Genomic DNA, 17,573 nt, shown 5'->3' with positions numbered 1-17,573 from the left:
GTTCTAGAAGACATTTACAAAATAAATGAAATATAGAAACTAATAGAGAATGAAATTTCTGCTCATTTTACCCCTCATCTTTCTTGTTTCTAAAGCAAAACGAGTCTGGCACGCAGCTGATGGGAAACACAGTGTTTTAATGACACTTACAGCATCCCAGAGGACCATTCAAAGCAACAAAAAAACCTGGTGATGTCCTTTAAGACGGCAGATGGTTTCTTCAAGGTGAATAATTTTATTGTTTATTGCCTGCTCTGTATACTGCAAGGAATGACATTTAAGAAACTGCTCAAAGATGTTTTTTCAAAGCACAAATAAAACATTGAGGAGCCAAATTATCTATACCAGTGACTGTGTCATCACCAGAGCCTGCAGTCTGGCTTAGAGGCAAGTACAGATTTGGGACAGTGAACTTGCAGAAAACGTGGAATAGAGGTCAGGTTTGTGTTTCTACCAACTTCACCATCTTTGCAATGACCTCCTGAAGGGATTCAAAATCTGGGGAGGAGGGGAAAAAGAACCACCCCCACCCCCCAGCCTGAAATCTGTATTTCAGCAGCGGTGTCGGGCACTTTGGTGCCGCTGCCCGTGCTGCAGCCACAGCAGTAGTTTGACCGCAATGGCTTGCAGCTTAGCCGAACCAGTGTGCTAGAAGGCTAAAAGCACAGGAAATACCAAACATAAGGTCTCTGGCAAGGAGGTAGTGGCTTCGCTGTGTTTCATGGCTCAGAGGGTTTTGTGACAATGCCTTTGTTAACAGAGGGACGGTGTTGACTTTGTCTGCTACAGTGGCCTCTGCTGGGACGTGTGCAATGGGGTGGGATGCTTCTTCCCAGCTGCTGGAATGCAGCCGCGTCCTCCAAAATGGAGCCAGGTAAGGCCTTCACCTGCGTTTAGATGGAAATGGGGCTTGAGACTCAGGTAATGATAAAAAAAGCACCAAATGTTCAGTGACAAATCTTGGAACCAGAATGTTTTTATATGACATATGAAAATACAGCTTGTGAGAAAAAAATGCTGTTATAAAAGCAGTCAATCTTAAGAAGCTTTGATTTATGTGGCTTTTTCATTTTTATCAGGAGAATGAGATATCATTCAAAAGCTTTCCTTTTCCAAGATATTTCAAAGTTTCCAGACCTGGCCAAAAAAAAAATAATATAGACTGCAGTAACACCTGGAAACTGCCCTTAAATCTCCTGTAAGCTTCTGTTCAAAATTTCACCAGTACTGAAGAATTTAATGCATTCATATTTGGCCAAATCTTCCACTTCATTTTCAGGGTTGGTTTGGGGTTTTTGTTTCATTTTTCCTCTTCATATTTATATTCCCCCTTCAATTCCTGTCCCATCAGGTATCTGTCTCTTCTCCAGGGAAGTATTAACTCCAAATAGAAATTCAAGTGTGACCTTTTCCACAGGTAAAAAACCTTACTGCTCACTAGTGCAAATTGTTTTGAGCCTGTACCTCCCCGATGCTCTGTCCACAGCACTCTGCTGCCAACAGCTTTGACCATTTTGTTCTGATTCTGCCATCAGATTTGAAGCCTGTAAAGCAGGCGTGTGCTTTTGCTGGGGGGAAAAAAAACAACTCACTCTCTGAAGGTAGAAGAAAGAAAATATCTGTTTATAACTTTTTTGTTTGGCTTTAGTTGATTTTTTTCTTTTTGTTCCTCTCTTGGTTTTTTTCAGATTTACTTCTGGAAGGATAGCGAAAAGGTCACAGCAGAATGACAGGAGAAAGGTGCCCATAGATCAGCCATACAAGCTGCTTTCAAAGCCACTTTTTGGCACAAAAAGATAAAACATAATCAAAGACAGCAACTGTTTTTCCTTTTACCTGAAAGCCATGTAAAATTTCAGCCTCAAGAAGGATGGAGGGAGACAGCCTCTTCGACCAGGCAAAGCATCACTCACCAGCTGCAGCTCAGGCGCCACGTGGCTCCAGACCCCTCACCTGGGCAGAGTGAGTGTATGATTTGTTACGTTTGGAGATTACAGGTTTTGAAATGAAATCCCTCAGGGAGCCCATCCTACATGGGTGTCAGGGGCCACCACAAAAATCTAGCCTTGCCTTTTTGTTTTTCTGATACAAAGATAGAGCTGCTCTTAGAGCATAAAGTCTGGGGCAAATTAATGGGCGTGTGCCGAGAGAAACCTGTGAGTTGCTAAATGAAAAAGCAGCACCAGGAAGGGAGAGAAAATGTGGACTTTGGGGTTATTGCTTTCATTTTTACTGCTTATGCAGGAGGCCTGGAGTAGGGAGGGAGCAGCTGGAAATGAGTAAAGCAGAAGCCAGCCCTGTACAGCTTGCTAGTGAAAATTAGTTGGGGAAACACTCCCCGTTAAATCCAGTAAGCACACACACATGAAATCTGAACTAGGTATCTCACCATAAGGGTTACGTGCAAATTAAACGACAGCGAAGAGAGGGACCTTTGTACTTCAAGTCAAGCAACATCACTGGGAATGGTCGCCTTCCCTTGGCACAGCCAGAGCCGGGATGGCTGGGGTACTGTTGCAAGGGTGGGTTTGGGGAGTGCTGCCCTGCAGCGTGGGGCACAGCCACACCTGCCAAGACATAGTTCATGATGTGGTTGGCTGTTTTTTTCAGAATCGTAAATTTTGTGGCTTTAGCAGTGAGAAAGAAAGTAGCTGCAAACACTGTTTAGAAATACTAAAATGCCAAAGAGAGAAAAAACTCCTCCCGCATCGTAAGAAGCTGCTATAACTAGGACTTGTGCAATAATTAAGGATAAGACGACGTTAGTCTGAGTGCCTGACTGGTGTGATTTACCAGGCTGCAGAAGAAGTAGCCATGGAAGCTAGCAGAATCCCTCTGGCTTACAGGGGAATGGTGTGATGGTGCTCTCATCTCCCATCTGTCGCCCAAGTTTGGGGTCGGGGGCGTGGGAAGGCAGCAGCTTCCCTTTGTGGCTCACCTTTGAGATGTAAACGCTGGTCCTCAGCAAGCCTGCCAAGCCAGAGCTCCCATCACCGAGCACCTATAGCCTGGAAAAAGCACACATTGCCTTTACTTTCTTTAAACCATTAAAGCTTTTTTAATTGTTTTACAACTCTTGTAGCATAAGAGTTTTAATATTGTGAGTAAAGACGTATGATTAGATAAGCAGTTTTAAAGCTCAGAGCGCCGATACATTACGTTTATTAATTGTGCTTGTTCATTTATCTTTGTGCTTTTTTTATTATGATACAGTCCTTGAAACCTTTGTAAAATTGATTCACAAAGAAAAGCTCATTACCTGGAAAAAAAAGTACATATTCTCTTAATTAGTGCGGTTTATGTGACCCCGCATGGAGGGTTCGTGCTGCGACACAGGTGTGGTGCAGGGGTCCAGAGCCGTCTGCATGCACCGAAGGCTGCAGGGCTGAGCCCCTCGGGAAGAAGCAGACCTGTCTTTTCTCCTCTGACAAGGGATCCTCTCAGAGAGGATCACAGGTATAACCGGATAATTTAAACTGGCAATTTAAACCATTAAATCTGAGTAGTTGAAATTTTTTAGACCAGTTTCCAGTCTAAAAACACTAAAAAACCCATCCCACTAAAACAACCTAGTCTAAAGCAGAAGCACGGCACTCTGCCTTTAAATGTGAGGATAAATCTTAATGTCCTTCTGTCTGAAGGGGAGGGTGAGGGGTTGTGCTCTGTTTTGTTCCCCTGACTGAGAAGAGATCACACTGAACTGTAAAGAAGGACTGAGGTTTTACCCTTGTGTATACATTTTTTAAAAGTGGCAAATTAGAAGTAATGACTTGGGCACTGTGTGTTTGCACTTTCAGCTGGCCATAATAAATCCTTACACTGAACTGCTGCAAGTATTAAATCACTGCAGAGAAGCTTGTCCTTGTTCTTCACTGCAGAGACAATAGGATTTTAATAAACAATGGCTTTGATTAGGTTCAGCAGAAAAGCCAAGGATAACTAAGTATTTGTACCTGTCAGGGATTCAGCAAGAAGCCTTGTAATTCACCTTGACTGCAAAAGCTCCTCCAAACGCACGTGAGACTTGCCCATAGGTTTTGGGTGTGGATGAGGTGGGGTTCCTCGAGTACTCAACAGTACGTCTGTACTGCTGGAAACTTGCCTGCATAGTGACAAAGCCTTTTTTGATTTATTTTTTTTCCTAGTATATTGTAGAAAATACAGAAATATTAATATCCCACCCAAAGTTTGTGGTCTGTGAAAATAATGGCAGCCCGACATCAGTGCATTAAAGCAAAAGCAGTGTAAGTGATGCCCGTAATTCACAGCGTCACCCAGAGAGCTGTTACCCACCAGGGAGAGGCTGTTGGAGGACTGCAGGCTGGAGGACCTGCTGCCTGCTGACCTCAAGGACGCGGTTTGCTCTCACAACACAAACCCAGCAGGCCAGCTCATGCTAATGTCACGTAATGACCAAAAAATAAAAAAAGAGGTGGCAGATAGCACAGAAGACCTTACCCTGCTTAAAATGCAGCAATGTGGCCCTGGCCAGGGCTGCAGACTAGCACTGATCTGGTGCCCAGGAGCTGCTGCTGAAGCAGAAACGCCTCCTGACTTGTACAAATATGACACTGCAGCTTTTCAGCACCATTAAAAATGGGACTATTTAGGCCAGCTCACACGGACTCGGTTTCAGGCTGGCTTCCCACTGGACTCTTAAGGTGGCAAAAGCCTCAAGCAGTTGATGTGAGTCAGGCTGCATCTTGCAAAATACTGGGCTTGTGGCAGCACAGGCTGGATCCAGGGCTATGAAGCCCTCTCCCAGCCATGCGGGACAGTGCTGTCTGCAGCACCCGGTGCTCACAACGCACGGGTTTTCCTCCTACCTGGCCAGCCCCACAACGTCCCTCTGTAGCTCCGTGCAACTGTAGAAGTTAGCTGGTGATTGAAGCCATAGATGCCACGCGTTGCTGTATTCAAAGCCTCTGGCTGTCTGGTCCAGAGTCTGACTTCCAAGGCCTGTGTGCAGATGTGAAATACTGGAGTACACCATGTACAGCAGTGCCAGCCCCTTTTGAAAAAAAAAAAAAGAAATTTCGCCTTAAATACAATGGCTTGTAATGGCCTGGGTAGAGATTACGATGCTAATAAATGCTTATTATGATAAATGGAGTCATGTTCCTCAAAGAAGCAACAACTCATGGAAAAATAGCTAAGGAAAATGACACTTGGTGGGCTGAACCGGCTTGGTGACCAGTAATGATATATAGCCACAAAAACAGATCTGCAAAATTCACTTTGACTTAATTTTGAAGTCGCTTAATATTCTCATGATATCTGTAAAAGTTTCCAAGACAGATTTTACACTGCTTTAAACAAATTATTATTTATGTTCCAGCCACAGAGAAAAAGGGCTGGAGTATGTGGCCAGTACTTAAAATGAAAGAAATGCTCAAAATGAAAGCAGGCAAAGAAAACCGAGAGCTTTTGTTTCAGAATAATGACTGTCCCAATGGGATAATTAATTTCCCTTAGAGCAGGCTGCTATTTTTCAAAGATATTATACTTATGCAGATTTAACTGTATAAATATTATATTGTTGTAATTTCTCCAGTGTGATGCAGCTCTAATTACTCACTGCTCAGAGCATGAAAAGGAAATAAAAGATGAACAGCAAGTTAATGTTTATTTTAAAAACTAAGAAGAAAGGTAAGTTTTAAAAGAAGAAAAACAGACTACTGTGTATCAAACTGGGAGCACAGATACATTACATGGAAAGAGGAGCTCTGTAAGTCCAGTGGTCCCAGGAGGATGTTGCCAAAGGTGAGCTACAGCCTGGAAAGAGGCTTGAGGTTATTTACACCAGCTACGGCAGGATGAAAGCAGCGCACCCTGAAATACACACCAAGTACACGAGCTAATGCACTGTGCTTCTCTCACCTGTTTCTTTGGATTTACCTTTAATCTGGCTATATACATCCATTTTGACAAATCTCCAACACCAAGGCTGCCGTGGTGCCTGCGGGGCTGTTTGGCTTAAGGCTGCTGGACCAAGCGTGCTCCCGGGACAGCCTCCCTCAGGCACCCGGACAGCAAACCTGTGGCCACGGGCTGCGGCTGTCGCACCTCTGCTTTGTGCCTAGGGCTTAGCTGTACCCTTTAAGTAATCCAGTAATTTTCCCCAGACTATGAAAACCCTTTTCTGCCCCTTTTTCCTTGCCTTTCCAAGGCCTTATGCAATAAAGTGCTGAACACTGTCAGTACCTGCAGACATGTGAAGCTCCCGATTCCTCTGCAGGTGGGAGCAATAGTGCTCAGTGCAAATTCCTGAGAGCTGCAATGCAGCTGGTGAGCAGCTCAGATGTTGCCTCCTGCCAAAAGCATAAGCCCTAATGCATCGGTGTGTGGGCATGGAGCAGAGGGCAAAGCTCTGTATCATCTACGTGATGCTGGAGCCAGTTTGCCCCACTGGGCTTGCAGCACGTTGCTCGCACCCTGCAGCAAACCCCTGGAGTGGAAGGAGCAAATCCACCTGGTCTCACCCCCCAAAATGCCCTTGCCCGTCACTGGAACAGGCCTGTGATGACCATGGTTCGAATCGGCTCTGAAGCTCCAGCCCACGAGTCAGTGCTGGCAGCTGCTGAGGCAGCAGTTACGGAGGGTCACTGGAGCGCGGCCATCGAGGTGCCGTGGGACGCTGACAGGTTCCCGCTGTGATGGGAAGTCCCAGCTGTCTGACTGGCCAGACCCTGGAAATGAGTTGCACTTGGTGCCAGGATTTCCAGACCTGCCACAGTGCCGGCACCTACTGATCCTCAAACCGCTGTTTGTGCAAATAGGTGTTTTTCTCTCAGCCACACAACCCTTAAAAATACTCTTGATGCCAGCGGAGCTTTGCCACGGAATTTGCACACTTTTCCCCTCCCTGTCTGCTGGTGTCCTGCACTTAGCTCTTGGGTGCAGGTATCAAGGACGTTGGACTGAATGATAATGGACCAGCAAGCTCTTCCACCTGCTAACCTCATTTCTGACCTGTCATTTCTACCCCTCCACCACCAAAAAGGAAGGTTAAATCGCTGCCCAGTTCCTTTGCTGCGTGTCTCACAGACCTGCCACCCACCATCACAAGCCCATGTTGCTTCCATCACCTGCCTGAACTTTAGATTCAAACTTCTCCAACTCCAAGGAGAAGGAAAGGTTGCTTTGTCAAGAGCAAGCCTTTATCTGCAGGGAGCTGAAAGAGATTTTGTTAGGTATTTTAGGCACGATTGCAAGATTTAAGAGTTTGATTCAAAATGTTATTGTTTTCCATAAATAAGCCACAGCTGCCACATGACAGGAAAAAGCCTTTACCAGAAACATGAAAGCTGGTACCACACAAGCCTCCCTTCCCTCTTCCTTCCTCTAGCAGATATCTCATCTTTAGCAAAAATAATTCATTTTAATTAAGTTGAGGAATACCTTTAAACGGGGCATGAGAACTGAAGCTTATTCCTGATGTACAGGACTGGAACTTAACTCGTGCATCCATGCAACATAGCATACAGCAGGAGGAGAACCTGCAAGAATACACAGATTTGACATTTAAAGCCACCAACGAGGCCATGTGGAAGTTAATCCCAGTGCAGGGTATCCCAGCCATACTGGGCACTGCAGCCCCCTCCAGCAGTCGCCAAATGATGCACCACATTGCCCAGCAGCGCTCAGTGGCCACTCAGCTGTCACCAGTCACACAGCCCCACCGGGGCTACGCCAGGTCTGCTACTGCCCGGCTCAAGGGGTGATCACTTCGCTGTGAACACATCTCGTGTGTTCACGCCCATCGGCAGCACGCGGCCAGAGGAGGGGCACACCTTTGTGTGCCAGCTGCCCTGAATTAGCTGCTGCCTCTTGGGCTCCACACGCACAGCCCGCGCCTGCCCCACAGCCTGTGCTCAGCTGGGTGCTCTCACCAGCCGGCAAACACCCAGTTATCGCCCAGCAATCTCTCCTAGCTCACTCCAGCCCTGTGACGGTGACCCTGCCAAGGCTGCATGCCCGCGAAAGGCAGGCTTCCCAGCGAACTGCTGCACAGAGCTTGTTGATTGAAGTGCCACAAATAGGTCAAGGATGTGGCCCCTGTACAAAGGCAGCTAACTAAATGTAAAACTCCAATAAAAATAATTATGCCACTTCAATATGCAGGTCCTGCTGTTCCCGAAGGCAATGGGATGTGAGTCAGTTGCTGTAGCTACCACAGTAATGGCAAAGAAACCCTGGCTAGCCAAGTATCATCGCCAGCTAGCCCTGCTCCGACCCACGCCGCAGCCGGCTCCCCCAGGCTGCTGTCTTGGCTCTGGCTTTATGGGTTGCATGAAGACAAGCAGCACTTCTCTGGCCATTAACTTTTACCTTATTTCTGTATTGCTTTGCCTTCAGTACTATTTCATTCAGTGACTGGTGGCTTTGTTCTGGAGGTGCTGAGGGGTTCACTCTATGGAAGAACTGATGCCTCCCCCCCCCCCCCCGTATTGTGTTGCCCTCGCTTCTGTTAATCTCACTTACAAATGAGAAGTGAATGGGGCATTGCAGACCTGGACAGGGATCTGCAGAGCACCCAGCCCCAGCCTGCCTGGGGAGGGGGAGAAGGCAGCCATGGATTCTATCTGCTACACTGAGAGTCAATATGGAGAAAAAAGCTCATCAGTTGGGCTTTTGCCATTCATGGCATTACTGTACATAGCAAGCAATAAAAAAAACAAACCACACCAAAGTGGCAACTCCGCACCAAACAAAGATTCTCAAACCGAAGGGCTAAAAATGCCACAAATCAACGTCTGGCTTTCTAACACTGTACCCCGAGCTGTACTGAGTGAGGTGCTTAAGGGAAAGAGCAAAAGCCTCAGCCTGATGGCAAAGCCAGGGATGCAGCAGCAAGGAGCAGTGCTTTAAAGTGCCTCCTCAACGACCAAAGCAACATGCACTGCAAACACGTCCTGCTCCGGCTTTCCAAATTCCAAGTTTGGGTGGATTGACACAAACTACTGCCCCAATTTCTTTTTTTTTTTTGAAACAAACACAATTCTGTAAATGACCCTTTACTATTGTATAGCAAAGCTCAGACTTACCAGGCAGTAGTTGAGGTGTTGTGCAAAGCTGGCAGTACAGATGGTGCTCCAGATGTTCTGGCATTTAGTGTGGTCACTTGGATGCCTGTGAGCCAAGAATAGCTCCAGCACTCATCAGCAAGCTCGCAGGGAAGCAAAGGCTGCTTCTGCCCTGTCAGTTATTCAGAGCCTCAGCCACAATTTAAATAAATAAATAAGCAAACACTTGCAAAAAGGAGACAAGTACAGAGGTTGCCTCTGGGCAAGGATGATGCTACAGAGCGTTGGTGCACGTTGGCACAAATCGAAGGTCTTTGCCATTCCCTCCTGCCTTGCAGGCCGGCTCAGCCGTTTCCAGCTACAGGTTAGTGAGCTCGGGTACAGCACCGAGCCCGGCCAGCACAGCCCTGCTGGAGAGCACTGGCAGCCCATCTCGGCTGCGGGCTGCAGCCGCATGCAGCTGGGCAGAACGTGCAGGCACTGCTGGGGTGGGCATGTGTGCGCAGGGATCAGGGCTACATCGCTGGTGCTGCAGCACTCCATCAGCCCTCTTAAACGGCAGGCACACCTGTATGGATTTCTGGCTCCTGGCCAGATGCTGGCACTGCTGGCTGCACCCTTCACCATGTGACCCGCTCCTGCAGCACCCACGCTGCTGCCAGCACCCACCCCCATCACAGCCCCCAGTCCGTCCCACACATTGGCCAAGAGCCTTGCCGTGCCGCCGGGTGCAGCGTGTGCTGGCGATGGCAGCGCCCATGGGTACGTACCCACCTCCCCATCGCCAAAGCCACCGTGGGTCTGGTGCTGTGGGAGGGAGGGTGCTGGTGCTGAGCTGGTACATCATTTGGGTACAACTGGGGACAACCGATGCCACAGCACTGGGACTGATGGGCTCACTCCTCAGACCTTCCCTCTGCCTCTTGCCTGTAATAAACATAAAATAAAGCTATGCTTGAGTTTTTAAGACTAATTAATACAAGTGTCCAATAAACAAGTAAATGCCTGAGCGGTCTGTATAAAACCTTCCCAGGCTTTCTGCTCCGCCTGGAAGCCGGAGGGACCCATAAATCAGCGGGGTGCTGAGGCTGCTGCGGCTGCAGGCACAGTGCCCCCAGGGCAGCCAGGCAGTGCCATGCCCTGTGCCCTGCTCCCAGGCTCAGCTGCCCCCTCAGCCCCAGCTGGGGCTGCCCTGTGAACCCCCCCAGGCCAGGCGGGCGGTGGGGTAAGGTACTGCATTAAAAGCACATTTACGGTTCTCAAAATAAAGTACCTGAATTCTCCGGTTGTTCACTTTGCCATCGCAGTAATGCCACCAAATCCAGCTTGAGGGGAAAGAAACCCACCAACCACCCAACAAAACTAACCAACCACCCCAAAAAAGGCAAAACAATACACACACACCCCAGGTTGTCTAGAAAAGCCTGGAAGGTACAATTAGGTTCCAAGTATTCATGTTTACAGCAATTGTATCACGTGTAGGGCATGAAATCCAGCACATCCACAGCACGGACAAAAATTAAACAGCAAATTGAATGCCATGATTCAATTCTCACTTAACAACGGCTGTAACAAGGGTAGGAAATGGAATTCCTTGACACAGTTGTCATGACAATACTCTTGAAAAATATCTGCCACAGGATAAACCCTCGCTGCCTCCACGTGACTACAAAGTGCCTAGGGCTGCTCGTCGTCCCCCATTAATGCAGCACTTTCCCTGTGATCGATTCCAGGACCGAACAATTACGCTCAGCTGCTGGATGCGAAGGCAGCAGATACCAATGGTTCCATTTACAATGCAGTTGCTATAATTAGTTTCTGAAACTAGCACTGCATTGGGAACTCCTCAAGCTGTATCATTATACATATAACGGGCTAATTGCAACGTGGTCACATTGTATTTCTTTTTTATACACATTTTTCATTGCTAATGTGCTTATTAAATAGCAACAAGTACAAACGTTTATTGTCAAAAAATTAAATGCAAATGCTATTACCATGCTAACAAAAAAACCCACAGAAAACAACAAAAACCCAAACACATAACCAACCTACCATAAAATTTTTTTTGTTACCACTACTTCGGTGCTGGTCTTCAGAATTACACTTCCAGGATGAAAATGCAGCATGTTCCTTGGAATATGAACTGTGATTAGACAAAGACAATAGTTTTACCCTTATCCTTACAAGTTGCATCATACATAGTTAACAAGTATAAATTATATATTCTCTACAGTATTTAATTATATATAACATAAAAGGAAGGCAGGAGAAGAAAGAAATCTGCTGTCTCTGCTGTTCAGTGTCAGCTTTAGAGAAATTTAAGAGCTAACTGGGCAGCAAGGAAAAAAAAAAAAAGATACACGCTTTCATCCATGAGATGTCCTGCTAATTTACTTCCCCTCATTGACTTCATGGCAAATATGTTTCTAATAGCTCTTCCAAAATAGTGATAACCTTTACTGGTGTGTGATTTAGCTAGCACTGGTACATTTATTTGTGAAAATAAATAAAGGGGGGGAAAGAGAGGAGAAAAGCAAACCAGAAACACGAGAAAGGGCCCCACTGGGTGATGGGTTTGCCCCAAGAAGAAGAGGAATGAGTCACCAAGAGCAGAGCTCGGCCCAGAGTGTAACAGGCACAGTATCCCCTTGAATCAGCGCTTCAAGGGCAAAATGAGGCAGAAAGCCTCGCTCAGTTCAGTTCTGCAATAGCAATTCCAGTTAATCTGAGACAAAGCAGTGGCTTTAACATATAGATCCCCAAATCATGCTCAAAACAGTCCATTATCCTTCCCAGCAGATGCCCTCGCCCTGCCTGGCTCAGCCCAGGGGTCACCTTTCCCGCTGTACCCTCACCGAGCAAACACACAAATGGCTTTAGCAAAGGGCTGCATTTGCATTCCCACTCGAACGGTGCGCAGGAGCCGGGTCCCAGCGCAGCAGGCACACTCACAGGGCTGGGAAGCTTGCCCTCACTGCCCTCACCCTGCTGCATGCACTGGTGCGCTCTGCCCTGCTGCGGGCTGCACGGAGCTTTAGGCAGAAACCTGGGGTGGTGGGGCCAGAATAAAGCACGGGCTGTCTGCGTGGTGAAGCAGGATGCTCAAGAGACGTGACAGGGGCTGCGCTATGCAACCGCTGGATTAGTTGCAGAGATCAGTGTGTGTATGACAGCCAGTTTCGGGCTGGCCTCAGGGCAGCAGCTGAACGGCCCATCTTCACCAGGAATCGCTCCCCTGGACAAACTCCTGTGTGCCCATCACCAGGGCTTTGGGGCTGCTCACCCCTGAATACAGCACTGGGGAGCAGGTACCACGCACCACAAGACAGGTCCAGCCCTTTTCGCTTTAGGGCTCGGTTCAGGCAGCTTTAGCGCCTAGCAGCTCTCTGGAAACACCTTCCAACCGACCCTGCACTCACCGACACTCCCCATCGACTTTGTACTCACACACGAAGCTGGGAACCCAGCTGGCTCAGCCCCGCGGCTGGGAGGGGATGCTGGGGGGCAGAAGCACATCGCACCACAGCTGGGTCCGGCCTGGTGACAAAAGCTGCCGCTGAATCGCCTTGGACAAGAGAGAGTTACCATCTGATTTTCACCATATAAAGTCAGCTAGAAGAAAAAAGTGCTTCCTTTTGCCACTGCTTTTGATGCTCCTTAGGGAAAGGCATGACCAGACCCTATAAGTTAACCTGTCTCAGGCACTTATAGACAAGTACATTTTCTTTTAAAGCTAATGCCAAATTATTTTTTCTTCTAATAGTTTTAATTATTTTTAACACCAGATTTGTTTACGCTTCCTTCTCCCCCGTCAAATCTCTTTCCCAACCCCTTTGTCATGTCACAGTCATTTTTCCTCACCCCCCGCCATGCCTTTCCAAAGGCCAAGGGCTGCTCTCTGGTGGTTGCAGTTATTTGCGGCACCAGCAGCCTTAGGAGCCAGGGTCCTCCTCACCTCACACCCCTCTGCTTGCTCGGCAGAAAGCAGCTCCGCAGCAGCCCTGCACGAACAGCTACAGCGCCTCTTCTAAACCAGTCCAGCGCAGTAAGGGGAGGGGGGTTAGAAACCCCACAGCCCCTATTTCCTGAGCTCCTTTGTGCAAGGAGGGTTTGATTCACTGTTACAGTCCTTAACACAGGCGAACAGGGCACTGGCTGCTGGCCGCCGCCTCCTCCTCCTCTTGCACAGGAATGAACACTTCAGCTACAAGGAAGCAAGGGAGGAGCAGTATTAACTGCTCCAGGTTTCCACCGACGTGCAAGAAGTGTGGATCCTAGAGCTGAGGGAACTCATGAGCAGTCTCTGCACATCACCCAGTTGCCTACACCTTCTGTAGAGGCTGGCAAAACCATCATTGTGTATCACTGGAAAAGGCATTGGCTCTCGCAGCGGCTCAACGCCTTTCAGCACGGTGCCATTGCACACAGGCAGATGGATGTGTGGGTTACAGGTGCAGGTACACGGGAAGCTTTTGAAGGAGTCCCAGCAGGTGAATTACCATTTGCATGGGACTAGATTGAAGCAACTGTTGGACAAGACAAATTACATATTCAGGCAACAGGACACCGTGCTTTTTCTATCTCGAAACCTGGGGCACGTAATTCCTGCTTAAGCCAGACCCAGTCCCTGACAGCTCTCCAACAGTGTACTTTGAAGTTAAGAGCAGATATTTATCTCATACATATAAATACCTCAGATGCTCAAAAAATGTTCCATACAGTAAGCTGAAAGTTCAATATAAAAATTAAACCAGGACTTCAACAACAAAAAATCCCCTAAAAAATAATCTTGTGCTTTCCTCAGACAATCTGAAACAACCTAGAGGAAAAATTATACTGTCCAGAGGCACAGTGTCGGGTACTGCGAGGATGTTCTCATGGCTTGGCAATGCCCCATGTTTTTCTTGTTATAAATGAGTTGGCAAGACCTGCAATCAGAGAGCAAAGCCTTTGCTGCAGACCTAACCAGGATGGGGTTAATGCGGGAACGCTTTCCAAAGATAAGGAAAACCCACCAGGTTACAACTGTTCCTCCAAGAAGCCTCTGGTTGGGCTAAGCACAAATTACAAGATGTGTGAGGTGACTGAGGGGAGATGCTGGAGCAGGGTGGAGGGGCTGCAACCAAAAATCAAAGTGTCAGCTCAACAACACACACCAGGCAATAAGGGCAGCATCTCTGAGGCGGTGACCTGCAGGTGGGCTCCTGCTCCTCCTCCTCAAGGTCTGAAGGCTTCTTGTCAGCCTGGGGCGGGGAGGGGCTGCTCTCAACACATCACCTTTAGTGAGCCCATTTCAAGGTCACCAGCATGGTGTTCAGACAGAGCACGAGCTGGCCCAACAGCACTCTTGGTATTAAAAGGAAACAATCCATTAAACACACCTCTTGTTGTCCTCCCATCCTTGCCGGGGATGCGAGCTCACCTCTGGCAGCTCAGGGCATTAGTCATCAGCGTGGCATAATGTGACCTATGAGTCGGCGGCAGGGAGAGCGGGTACCTGCAAGCCTGCAATTTGGTAGCCATCAAATAGATGTGGATGGCTTGGCAGATCCAAAATTACAGTGCAAGTAGGAACTGAAGGTTTTACAGGGGAAATTATTATTGTCAGGGTTTTATGGAGAAAATAACCCCATAGAATGTATTTTAAGGTAGTAGTTTAGACAGGAGCATGATAACATCATAAACCATATGAAGAAAACTTGGGGCATTTAAAAACATCAGAGGAAAAACGAGAGTGAATTACTACTGTCTCGCCTTTCCTAGTTATTTGCTGTCTTAAATGATATGTGTGTGCCTGTGTGTGCATTTGTAAATATCTTTCTTTAATTCTTTTTAGATAGATTTTACAAATGGAAGAGCTCACAGTGTTGCTGTATTAAAGAGAAAAAATAAAAATCTGTGAGTGTTTACAAGCACTAGCCAGAGAGTACAAGTAACCGCATCGCTACAGAAGATGAAGGATGCTATCACAGAGCAGCCCATCCATCTGGCTGCAGCCAGCAGGGCCAACAAAGCTCCCTTTGAAAACCTCCCACCTCTCCTCCCTTGGATTTCAGAAGCCAACAGAGCCCTGCCAGAGCGGGCACATGCCCCCACGATAAGTAGGTTTGATTTGTTATGGGGATCTTCTCAGTGGGCCTTTATGCCTCAAAACCTGTGAGCGCTGCATCAGCACTGCCTCAAGGGCAAGGGGCAGGTGCCTGGGTACTGCTGAGGGCGGATGGCGAGGCCAGGAGGACACACCAGCGTGGTGCCCTGCTGCCTCTGCGCAGCAAACAAAGCACTGCAGGGTGCACGCAGGCACAGCCTCAATTCCACCCTAAAGCACACTACCCAGTGTTGTCCCACACTGGGATGAGCCTTTGCTCTAACCCAGCACTGACCACGTCTCCCTCCCAGACCAGCTTTCCTAGAAGGTGGAAGAGGCAGACAGCGCTAAGCAGGGCTGCAAGCCACTCATCCACATGCATTTCAGCAGGGAGGCAGTCCTGTGTTCCGCAGCGCTGAGGTGGGCTACGCTCCATGTCTGCCATTTATCAGAATTAAATGCCATAAACACGTGTCCTTCAGCCAGCCTGGGAGAGGGACTGAACCGTCAGCATTTCCTGAGCCTCGTTAACCAGACACACCATGCCAAGGGCTTCTGAAGGAAAGCAGAAGGTCCCTAACTGCACAGAGAATGGCAGTGGGAACCCACCTCATCTTTCTGAGGGAGGAGGCTGGAAGGTGGCAGAAGAGCCTATTTTGGGAGCTCAGCTCCCTGGCTCTGCATACTGGCACATCACCAAAAGCTCGTGTCTGACAAAAGAAGACATGAATGAAAGTCTAAAACATATTTAAGCAACTTTCTAGGAAGGGTTTTCTCTCCCTTTCAAAAATACAATTAGGATCCAGCACTGTTTTGAGACTGATCCAACATTTTAACTGCAAATCACTAAGCGGGAAGGTGATGAATGGAAGTGTCTGGCTAACACAGACAGAGACAAAGGGATTTCACCCTTCATTGAACTTTAGCACCTTCCCAAGGTTTCTCTTTCAAAGTTCAGCTTTGTAACTTCTGCTGAAGTTTTGGATTACCAAGTCTTGCTTCTCAGTGCAGGATATGAGGACAAGGCAGAGGCAGGCATCTCCCGAGCATGTGAAGAGCTGTCCCCCACGGGTGGGCTCGCTGTGTAGGATGCTCTGCCTGCATCCCGTCCTTCAGCCTATCTGTCCCTCAGCCTATCCAGCTGTGGGCAGCCAAACCTGCAGGGTACAAGGTGCCAGCCTGGGAGGGTGTTGTGGCTTAACCCCGGCTGGTAACTAAGCACCACGCAGCCGCTTGCTCGCTCCCCCTCACCCAGAGGGGCGGGAAGGAGAATCGGGAAGGAGTGTAAAACTTGAGGGTTGAGATAAGAACAATTTAGTAATTAAACTAAAATAAAACAAAACCACTACTACTAATAATAACAACAGTAATAATTAAAAGGAGGGAGAAGAGGGAAGGAATTAAATTCAAAGGGAAAGGAGAAAAGAAACCAGGTGATGCACAATACAACCTCTCACCCCTGCTGAGCGATGCCCAGCCGGTCCCCGAGCAGCGATCGGCAGCTCCCAGCCACCCCCCAGTTTATGTACCGAGCATGAGGCTCTGTGGTGTGCAATGTCCCTCTGGCTAGTTCGGGTCAGCTGTCCTGGCTGTGTCCCCTCCCGATTTCTTGTGCCCCTCCAGCTTTCCCACTGGCGGGGCCTGAGAAACTGAAAAGGCCTTGACTGAGCATAAACATCACCCAGCAACAACCAAAAACACCCCTGTGGTAGCAACACTGTTCTCACACCAAACCCAAAACACAGCACTGAACCGGCTACTGAGAAGAAAACAAACTCTGTCCCAGCTGAAACCAGGACAGCCGGCAAAGCTGGAAAAGCTGCAGAGGCTCCCAGGGCAGCTCACCACCCTCCTCCTCAGCCGCCCAGCAAGCCCACAGCTTGTGGGCTCAGCAAAGTGCCACATGGCTTTTGTGGTGTGGCCCCTTTGGAACTGGGCAGCAAACCCAGCCAGCACCCCCTGGGCTGCCTGCGGCGCCCAAACAAACACAGCGCAGGCAACTGCCAACGCGTGTGAGCACAGGCATCCCTAGGTGTCCGGGCAAAACAGTTTCTCCCCAGCAAACAGATTCCTAGGTGGCGTAAGCCAGCCTGGATGCTGATGTCAGTGGGGCCATGCCAATTTCTATCATTTAAAGATCTACCCCAGACTATTTAAAGAACAGGCAGGTCTCTGTCAGAGCAACTCCCAGCACATCTCCGTCAGCACAACACACCCTTTCCTAGGAAACTTGTCAGCCAGCAGTATGAGTTATTTCAATAGCTATATCACTTCAGCCAAGACCTCACCATCTGCTCTACCCTCCAATTACCAATGCAGAAAACATAATTCACAATCAAATCACATAAAAAAGGAAAGAAAATGAGCAATTAAAATGCACATTCTGCCAAGCAAATCAACCTTCTCTTCCCAGCCACACTGCACCCACTACTGCTCTTGCCTCTTACAGGCAGGGT

The 17,573-nt window shown here is 48.2% G+C and overlaps 2 long non-coding RNA genes across 15 annotated transcripts in view; one reads left to right on the top strand and one right to left on the bottom strand.

Annotated features, from left to right (window-relative positions):
* The window catches only part of LOC121091934, a 35,003-nt gene extending 31,930 nt beyond the window's left edge, over positions 1 to 3,073 (top strand). For 8 of the 11 annotated variants that reach the window (XR_005829111.1, XR_005829106.1, XR_005829105.1 and 5 more), the window contains 3 exons: positions 96 to 874; positions 1,352 to 1,417; positions 1,689 to 3,073. This is a non-coding gene — a long non-coding RNA (uncharacterized LOC121091934). The remainder of the gene's footprint in view (positions 1 to 95; positions 875 to 1,351; positions 1,418 to 1,688) is intronic. The other 3 variants (XR_005829112.1, XR_005829096.1, XR_005829104.1) reach the window with 3 other exon arrangements.
* Positions 780 to 16,462, bottom strand: LOC121091957. 4 transcript variants are annotated; one of them, XR_005829115.1, is made up of 4 exons: positions 9,048 to 9,156; positions 7,402 to 7,499; positions 1,837 to 5,011; positions 780 to 887 (listed from the first exon to the last, which is right to left on the bottom strand). It is a non-coding gene; the product is annotated as an uncharacterized LOC121091957 (long non-coding RNA). The 4 variants fall into 4 exon arrangements; XR_005829114.1 differs by adding an exon at positions 11,082 to 16,462 and having other exon boundaries at positions 1,837 to 9,953; XR_005829116.1 differs by adding an exon at positions 9,797 to 9,900 and having other exon boundaries at positions 1,837 to 9,198.
* Positions 16,463 to 17,573: the final 1,111 nt, after the last annotated feature.

Source organism: Falco naumanni, chromosome 1, assembly GCF_017639655.2.
Source record: "Falco naumanni isolate bFalNau1 chromosome 1, bFalNau1.pat, whole genome shotgun sequence".
In the NCBI taxonomy this organism is placed as follows: domain Eukaryota; kingdom Metazoa; phylum Chordata; class Aves; order Falconiformes; family Falconidae; genus Falco; species Falco naumanni.
Note: the sequence above shows the minus strand (reverse complement) of the source record. Positions and strands in the feature narration are given on the sequence as shown.